The sequence below is a fragment of the Sodiomyces alcalophilus genome (assembly GCF_042370955.1).
Source record: "Sodiomyces alcalophilus JCM 7366 unplaced genomic scaffold ACRALscaffold_2, whole genome shotgun sequence".
Classification (NCBI taxonomy): domain Eukaryota; kingdom Fungi; phylum Ascomycota; class Sordariomycetes; order Glomerellales; family Plectosphaerellaceae; genus Sodiomyces; species Sodiomyces alcalophilus.
The window spans coordinates 7,509,383-7,517,773 of record NW_027263533.1 but is presented as its reverse complement, the minus strand read 5'-3'; the positions used below and the strand labels follow the sequence as shown (position 1 = coordinate 7,517,773).

The 8,391-nt window shown below is 39.6% G+C and overlaps 1 non-coding gene across 1 annotated transcript; it reads right to left on the bottom strand.

Annotated features, from left to right (window-relative positions):
- Positions 1–8,027: 8,027 nt before the first annotated feature.
- Positions 8,028–8,101, bottom strand: ACRALDRAFT_t84. The gene has a single exon. It is a non-coding gene; the product is annotated as a tRNA-OTHER (tRNA).
- Between the last annotated feature and the right edge of the window lie 290 nt (positions 8,102–8,391).

Genomic DNA, 8,391 nt, shown 5'->3' with positions numbered 1-8,391 from the left:
ATTAGTTTAGAAAGCCTTGTCTACCACCCCTACCGCTAATCGGACATAGATATCTCGGACACCACTAACTATAGCTATATTAACTACCGCCACTCCTAGACTCACCGGACTCTGGCCTTAATATAGCAGATCACGGTACTAACACTAGTAATAGCATAGCTAATAATAAAGGTAACAGCTCTTCCGGCACCGCAGGTATTAACACGCTAAACGACAGTCAACCCATGGCTTATAAATAACGTCTTATACGTTTAATAGCATAGACAATTACAGAAGTCCTGGCCGTACACGATTAACAGAAATAATAGCGTGAATAATAAAACCGATAGCAGCAATAACTACCTCCACCTTATCCGTAAATCGACCTCTAGCATAAAGCTTAGCACTAATAATAATACTACGATAATAGCGGCTAACCGGCTCGATAACTACGCCCCATGGATATTAGTATTTTTAACCCCGGAGCTAAGGACCCCTAACGTATAGGAATTATTAGTAAAGGCAGTATAACGATCTACACGGATATCTACGCCTTTATAAATCGGTTAATAGAAATCAGCGCCGATAAACCCTAAGCAGTCCGAGAGACCTAGACCTAATACCTATAAGGCAACGCTCTTATATAATACTCATAGCTACTAACCAAAACTAATAAGAAGCTATTAAGATAGGCGGATATAGATATAGTATATAACAAGTTAATTAATAAGTTTAAACCTAACCCTTCGGATACTGTATCATAGTAGCACAGTTCGTCCTTCGGTATACTTAACGTAGCTAACGGTAAACGCCCCGATATATATATATAGCGTATCATACGCGACGCATAAGCAGCTAGTATTAGAGAAAAAGGAAGACTTGACGCGATCTATAACACGTTTAATAGTCTGGTTCGTATAGTTATTATAAACCCCTCCCCTAACTCCTTAGTTATAGAATAGATTATATATATTAAAGCCAGAGAGTCAGCACTCTGTGCCCTCGCTTATAATAGATATAGACCACCGACTAATAACCGCACACCCCTAATAGGACCACGGTTAATCTAACCTAGACCAAGCTAATTCACCAGACAACCCTATAATAATAGGACCGATAACAGGGGCGCTATATTTAACCGCTTACTGTTTATAGGCCGTGGCCGCGATAACTACAACCAACGCGGAGGCAACTTTAATAACCTATTAAGCTCCGGACCCCGACTATAATAACTAACCTAAAGATAACCAGACCCAAATCCAGGATAACCTGGAGATAGATCTACGAGTAATAACAGACCCAACACTAGTAGCGGACAATTCAGACCCAACTGCTTCTAACAGAACCAACGCGGATAGCCTAACTATAGGGGTTAATAGCAGAGGCAGGCCGCCAGAGCCTATTATAATAAGACTAAGGAATAGGATAAGTACTACCCCGATAAAAATAACCCCGTAAACACTAAACAGGCAACTAAAAAGGTCTAATAACTCGCTAAGGAAACCCTAGATACTATATAATATAACCAGGAATACTATAAACAGGGGAGCGACTAGTAGCTTACCCGGGATAAACTAAGCGGATATAACTACTATATCACCACATAGATCGGTATTAGCTATAATTACTGCTAATAGACTTTTACTAGTAATAATAAGCTCTACTAATATATCAGGAAGACGCATTAACTTACGTAGGTTAAACCGGTAACCGCTAACGCGGTTATATATAACGAATCCATAGCACCAGGACCCCCTATAAACCAGGAGACCACGCCCGTAAGAGAATCTAATATTAACGCCGGATAAGATATCGGCATAGGCTACGGATTCCGATACTATATATACCTTAAGTACCATATCACGATAGATACCGGCGATAAAACCGATATCTACGCCGATACTAGCTGCTTAGTCACCTTAATTAATTCTAAGTTCTTATATAAGGGCTACCCTAACGTACAGATCAGATACAGGGCCACCCCTATCACTATACGTGGTATTAGAGATAACGTCTACGCCACCAGGGAGTATATACTACTACCCTTCTGTTTTAAAGGCATATATAATAGCGCCACCACTATAGCAAAGTTCGTAAAAGAGGTATCCGTTATCAACGAATTAAAAGCTAATATCCTGCTTAGTATAGATTATATATCCCCGGAACAGTTTAATATCCTTAATAGCAAGAATACTACCTTTATTTATAGCTATTAAGTCGAGATAATATCATCCTACTCTAAAGTCTACTAGCAGCGTATTAAAGGTATCACCCAGAATTAAGTTAAGATCCTAGTATAAGCAGTAAGCTTTATATAGGTTAAGCATCAGGCCCTAGGTAACGCAGAATATATCTTTAAACCAGCTGATTTAGTATATGCCCTTAAGATATACACCCTGCTCTATAATGCTTCGCTTTAATCCGTACCCCTGCAGAATAATATAGAGACACCCTATATAATCGAACCAGGTATATATATTAGTTATATATCCGCTATCGAATAGGACTGCTTCGCCTAGATAGCAGTCGCTAAGGAAGATAAGCCTTAATACAGAATTCTATAGCTAAAGTATATCCTACACGATATAAAGGAAGTTACCTAGACCACTATCACGCATAATATAGGTGTTCGTATCTATAAGTATAAAGGCACGTAAGACCTTATCGACCTTATCTTATACTTCGCCGATATCTTTAAAGACAAAGGCTTCGCCTATATACCTGAAGATCTATAAATACGAGTTAAATTCCGACCTAACTAGTATAACCGTATTCCTAAGAGGTACCGAATCTATCCCGCTAACGCCAAGGACTAATATATCATCGATATCATAGTTAATAAGCTTATTAACGGCGATAAGGCCTATCGTATAATACATAATATCCTATTCTCCTAGCCCGTTTTCGTAATATACTAGGGAGGAAAAGGTCGTATAGTCGTGGACGTTCGTCTATTTAACGATATAGTTATAATAGATACATACCCTATACGAATATAAGAGGATATCCTATAGCATATCGCTAGTAAAAGGTGGATTATAACCTTTAACGCTATAAGTTTTTACTATTAATAGTAAGTATATCCAGACTATAGATAGGCGTTTACTATCATAACCGCGAAGGGGCAGTACACGTTTAAATACCTATTTATAGGATTTAAGAATTCTAACGCCTATATACAACGCATAATAGATAACCTACTTTACGGCATACAAGCGAAGACCTAATATAACGATATCGTCACCGCCAGTATTATATTCGAACAGCACCTACAGGATATACACCAGATATTAAGCCTCTTCCGATAATATAATATCTCTATTAGACCGTCGAAATCCGTGGTGGCTTACTTATCTATAATCGTACTCGGTAAGCTTATAAACGCGTAGAGCCTATCTATACCCGAAGAAAAGATTAAGGTAATCCGTATAATCGAGTTCCTAAAGACGCTAAAGCACCTCGAATACTGGATCGGTTTAGCTATATCCCTAAGATATCACGTACCGAAGTTTGCTATATTAATAGAACCACTCGAAATCCGTAAGGCTAACCTTATTAAATAATATCGTAGAAATACTATATAAACATAGCTATAAACCGATAGCCCTAAGCTTATAGCTAAACGGAATTCTAAGCCTACACGTATAGCCTAGGTAAGAATAATTAATATACTGCTGCCTATAAACCGCGAGATATAAGTATTTTACTCCGTTAAGCGAACGCTTTATAATAATATCACCCTGGCTATATTTAACCCGTATAATAAGCTATTTATCGACTTTAACGCGTTATATAATAGCATCGGAGTTTAAGTATACCACGTTAAGAAGACCGTACTCGATAAGATATTAGCTAAAGGAAAGATTATATACCCCCCACGGATAGTAGTTAGACCTATCGCCTTTATATTAAGAGTCCTTCGACTAGCTAAGAAAAGATATTAGGCCATAGAGCTAGAAGTCACCGGATTCGTGTAGACGCTTTCCAAGACCACATATTAGATCAAGAATACCCGTAACAAGCCCGTTATTATCGTTATAGACCATTAGGCTATTATTAATATAACCCGCTAACTGGATATTATAAACACTATAGCCCGCACTAGTGCAAATAAAAAGATCCTCCGAGCCATAGAATACATTTCGTAATTCGAGCTACAGATTATACATAAACCAGGCAAAGACCATATCGTTCTGGATACACTTAGCAGATTACTAGCTAAGCACGACCTAGATATATAGACCGATAACGAACTTAATTATTTATTATAGGACCATAACGAACACGCCTTCATCACCTTCCACCTATACGATCATAGCCACCTAAGGTGCCGGATATAATTCGAGTCTAAGCCGAACTACCCGTATAATAGCCTAAGGCCACCGTCGCCCTCGTCGAGATATCCCCGGACTTTAAGCGACGTATACGGGAAGGATACAGCGAAGACCCCTTCTAGAAGAATATCCTTAACTCACTTAGAGCTAATATAGAATTAGGCAGACAGAATTAAGCCAAACTACCGTACGAATAGCAGAACGACGGCCTACTATAGCATATCTCCGATAGCCTCCTAAGGCTTTGCATTCCACGGATATACTAATAGGAGGTATTCGACTCTATTCATAAGGGAAACCACCTTAGTTACGGCAAATTAAGTTAATTCCTATACTAATTCTATATCCACCGAGGCTATAAACACTTCCGAGATTACCTTAAGGCATACCCACTTTGCAAGGTCTTTTAAAAACCATATCATAAGCCCTACGGTAGTATATAACCCATTATTCCACCCCCTTATCCGTACCACACCGTTACCATCGACTTTATAATCCGCCTACCGAAGGCCCCGGACGGTAACGACGTAGTGCTCGCGAGCGTCTATAAATTCTCTAAAGAATTACTAACTATACCCGGTTCTAAAGATATAACAACGGAATAATAGGCAGATAAATACCTTAACGCACTATTCTATAGTAATTAGGGCCTACTAAAGATCATCCTTTCCGATAGAGACCCTAAATTCCTATCGAAATTTTGGACCTAGCTATAGAAGAAACTCGGCACCATACTGCTATACGCGATAGCCTATCACCCCTAGACAGATAGCTAGACGGAACGGGTTATTTAGACTATCGAGTCGGTATTAAGATTCTATATTCACGCACTAGAATAACCGGAACTATAGCAGAAAGCACTCCCCCGTCTATAATTTAAATATAACACCACCAGATCTAAAGCCATAGGATACAGCCTAGTAAAAGTCGTTAAGGGCTTTACCCCTAATAACGTCGCCACGATACTATTAAGAGCTATTACCGACACACCTCCTATAGCATAAATTAAAGCAGCGGACGCTATCGCAGAAGCTGCTATATTAATAAAACGGTACTACGATAAATATCACATATCACGGTTCTTTAACGTCGGCCACCGAGTCTACCTTCGACTCCATAAAGGTTATTCTATCCCCTTATCTTATATTATAATAACCAAGCTCGGATAGTAATACGCGGGACACTTCACGATCACGAAACATATTAGACGCCTTACGTATAGACTACGCCTTCCACCTTAATAGAAGATACACGATATTATCTTAGTCGACTATCTCGAACCCGCTATATTCGACCTATATAGACGCTAACTTCCCCCTATTTAACCAGTTGTTATAGAAATACTTCCTATAGAACGAATTATCGCGACTCGATAAGTCTAAGGTAGCCATAACTACCTTATTAGGTTCGTTAACCTGCTAGCGGTATACGATTAATAGGTGCCTCGCGATATAATCTTACGCTAGCTAAACACCGACAAACTACTTAAACAGGCAGTTAAAAAACATTAAGCAAAATTATAGGAAGCAAGCAACACTAGCTTACTCTAGCACACGTAGTGCTGCCTAATAAGGCAATAATAATAAACTTATCCTGCCTTCTAAACGTATCCAGCCTTACCTTTACTAAATTATCATACCTTCCTTAATAAGAAAAGTCCTTCTATATCACTAACCGTTAATAGCCTTATAAAAAGCTTTTCCCGCTAACCTCTTCTAACGATCTAACTCTCCCCTCTTCTTCACCTCTTTTAGCCACGTTATCTAGCCTACTCCATTACACTTTACTTACTCTATCTCTCCACTCACTCTATCCATCTCTCCACTTAAGAATAAGACTAATCGATTATTCACACCACTACCTATTATAACTAATAAACCCATAGTCGGTAACAACGTTACCCCGAAAAAAAGGAAGCGCGCGAGCACTATTCTACCCCGAAAACGCCTTAGCGACCAGACCACGGAACTTACCCGAAAGATTTACGATACCAACCGCATAGCTATCACCAACTATAAGGATAATATCTAACGACTCTAGGGAAACTTACCCGAATAGCAGGACGAATATAAGACCACAGAACGCCTCGAATAGGTCAGGAATCTGGCCGACACCCACGCGGACAGCCTATAACAAGGTTAGATACCTTACGCGAACCCTATCTTACTTAGCCGCGCTACTAAAAACAGGTATTCGACCTCGAATATACCTAGCATTACTCGCCTATTAAACCAGCTTAATAATAGAAATACCCTACTAGAGGAAGAATACGTTTAGGCGATCGTTAACACTATTTCTCGCACCTTAGAGGTACCCGTTCGTCTAATAGACAACAAAGCCTATTTCTACGCCTTAGGTAAGCTTTACTATCACCTAAACACATAGTTCCGTATAGACAACGTGCCCTATATTAAGCTCGCCGACGCTAGCACTATTATAGCCAATATTAATGCGTCTAATAATAACCCCACGACTGCTAACAGTAAACCACTTCTTAGTGCTACCACCACGACTAAATCTATTTTCGGTGACCCTAGCTCTAGCACCGCGAACACGGCCTCTATCTTTAGTAATACTATCGCTAATAAGACTAACTCTATCTTTAGTAATACCACCACTAATAAGACTAACTCTATCTTTAGTAACGCCACCGCTAATAAGACTAACTCCATCTTCGGTAACCCTAAGATAAGCGATACTAGACTAACCACCAGGAACCTTAATCATAGGCTACCTAATATCACTACGCTGCTAGCCAAAGCCCTAACGCACTAAGACTCTACCGGAAAGACGCCTACTAAAGTAATTCCTACCGTTAACCTTACTAAACGATTAGATATACTTAATAATATTAAGGACGAAATTAACGGTATCGATATACGTATAACAGATATTCACGATACAATCCACGGTATTAATTCGAAGTTAGAGGAGGTCCGTAAAGATATTCACGCTAAGATAGGAGACCTCCGCGATTATATTCATAAGGTCACTACGGATATCGGAAACGTCTATAATAATATCCAGGACCTAGGAATTAAGATAGATCGGATACTTAGTGTTTTTAATTAGGATAACTAAAGTTACGGATAACTAAGGTCACACCTTTATTTAGTGCGATCGTACCCGTTTACTTAACGTTATAATAGACTTATTTATAGATTTAGGATCGGATTTAGGACCGTTAAGTTATTCCTTTGTAGATTTAGACCGGTTACTTTAGTTTTCCTTACTTATCTAGTACGGTTACGCACTATAACACGATAAGGACGTCGCTTTTAATAAGCGGGGGGCGGAATATAGCAGAAGCCCACGTAACAGTATATCACGTAACTATAGGTTAAATAGCCAGCGTACGCAACGCCTCGTACTAGACGGATAGTACTAATACATACTATATTAACCTTATAATTACCACACTATATGCCTACGCAGAACGCTTACGTAATAGCGTAAGAGGCTGCTTCCGTATCGTGGAAGAGACGCCGTGTATTTTACCTACACGGTCAGGGACAGCGCGATACCGTCTTTTCATTTCCACGGTGAGGCGACTAACTCCCCCGTGGCACCTATTAACGACTAGCGAAGCCGGGCAGAAGGTGGGTCTAACAGGCCCTCTATTCAACCCTTATCGTACGTGCCAAGGCAGATAAGGGCCCCCCAGAATAGGATCCGAGTGGCGTAAAAAAGGAAAAGGGGTTCCTTTTTTGCGTGCGCCTCTAGCCGGATTCGAACCGACCCGGTCCTCTAACCGTATACCAGGTATACCACCACTATACTATAGAGGCGGAAAAGGTTATTATAACCTATAATTAAGTCCTTATTTATATTTAACGACCCTTTAGCGCCTTATACTATCTTATAGTCGTCCTACTTTATATATATATATATATTTTATACTTTTAGTACCTTTTCCGGATCCCTAGAGCGTTTTCTAGGTAGTCCTCTGGTTCCTAGGTATTATACTCTACCGGCTAGCCTGCCTACTTTACTAGATAGAACGTTTTCCCTTATTCTTCTTTATAACTAACAATATCTTCTACCTCCTATTTATCTTACTCCTCCTCTAGAAGCGGGA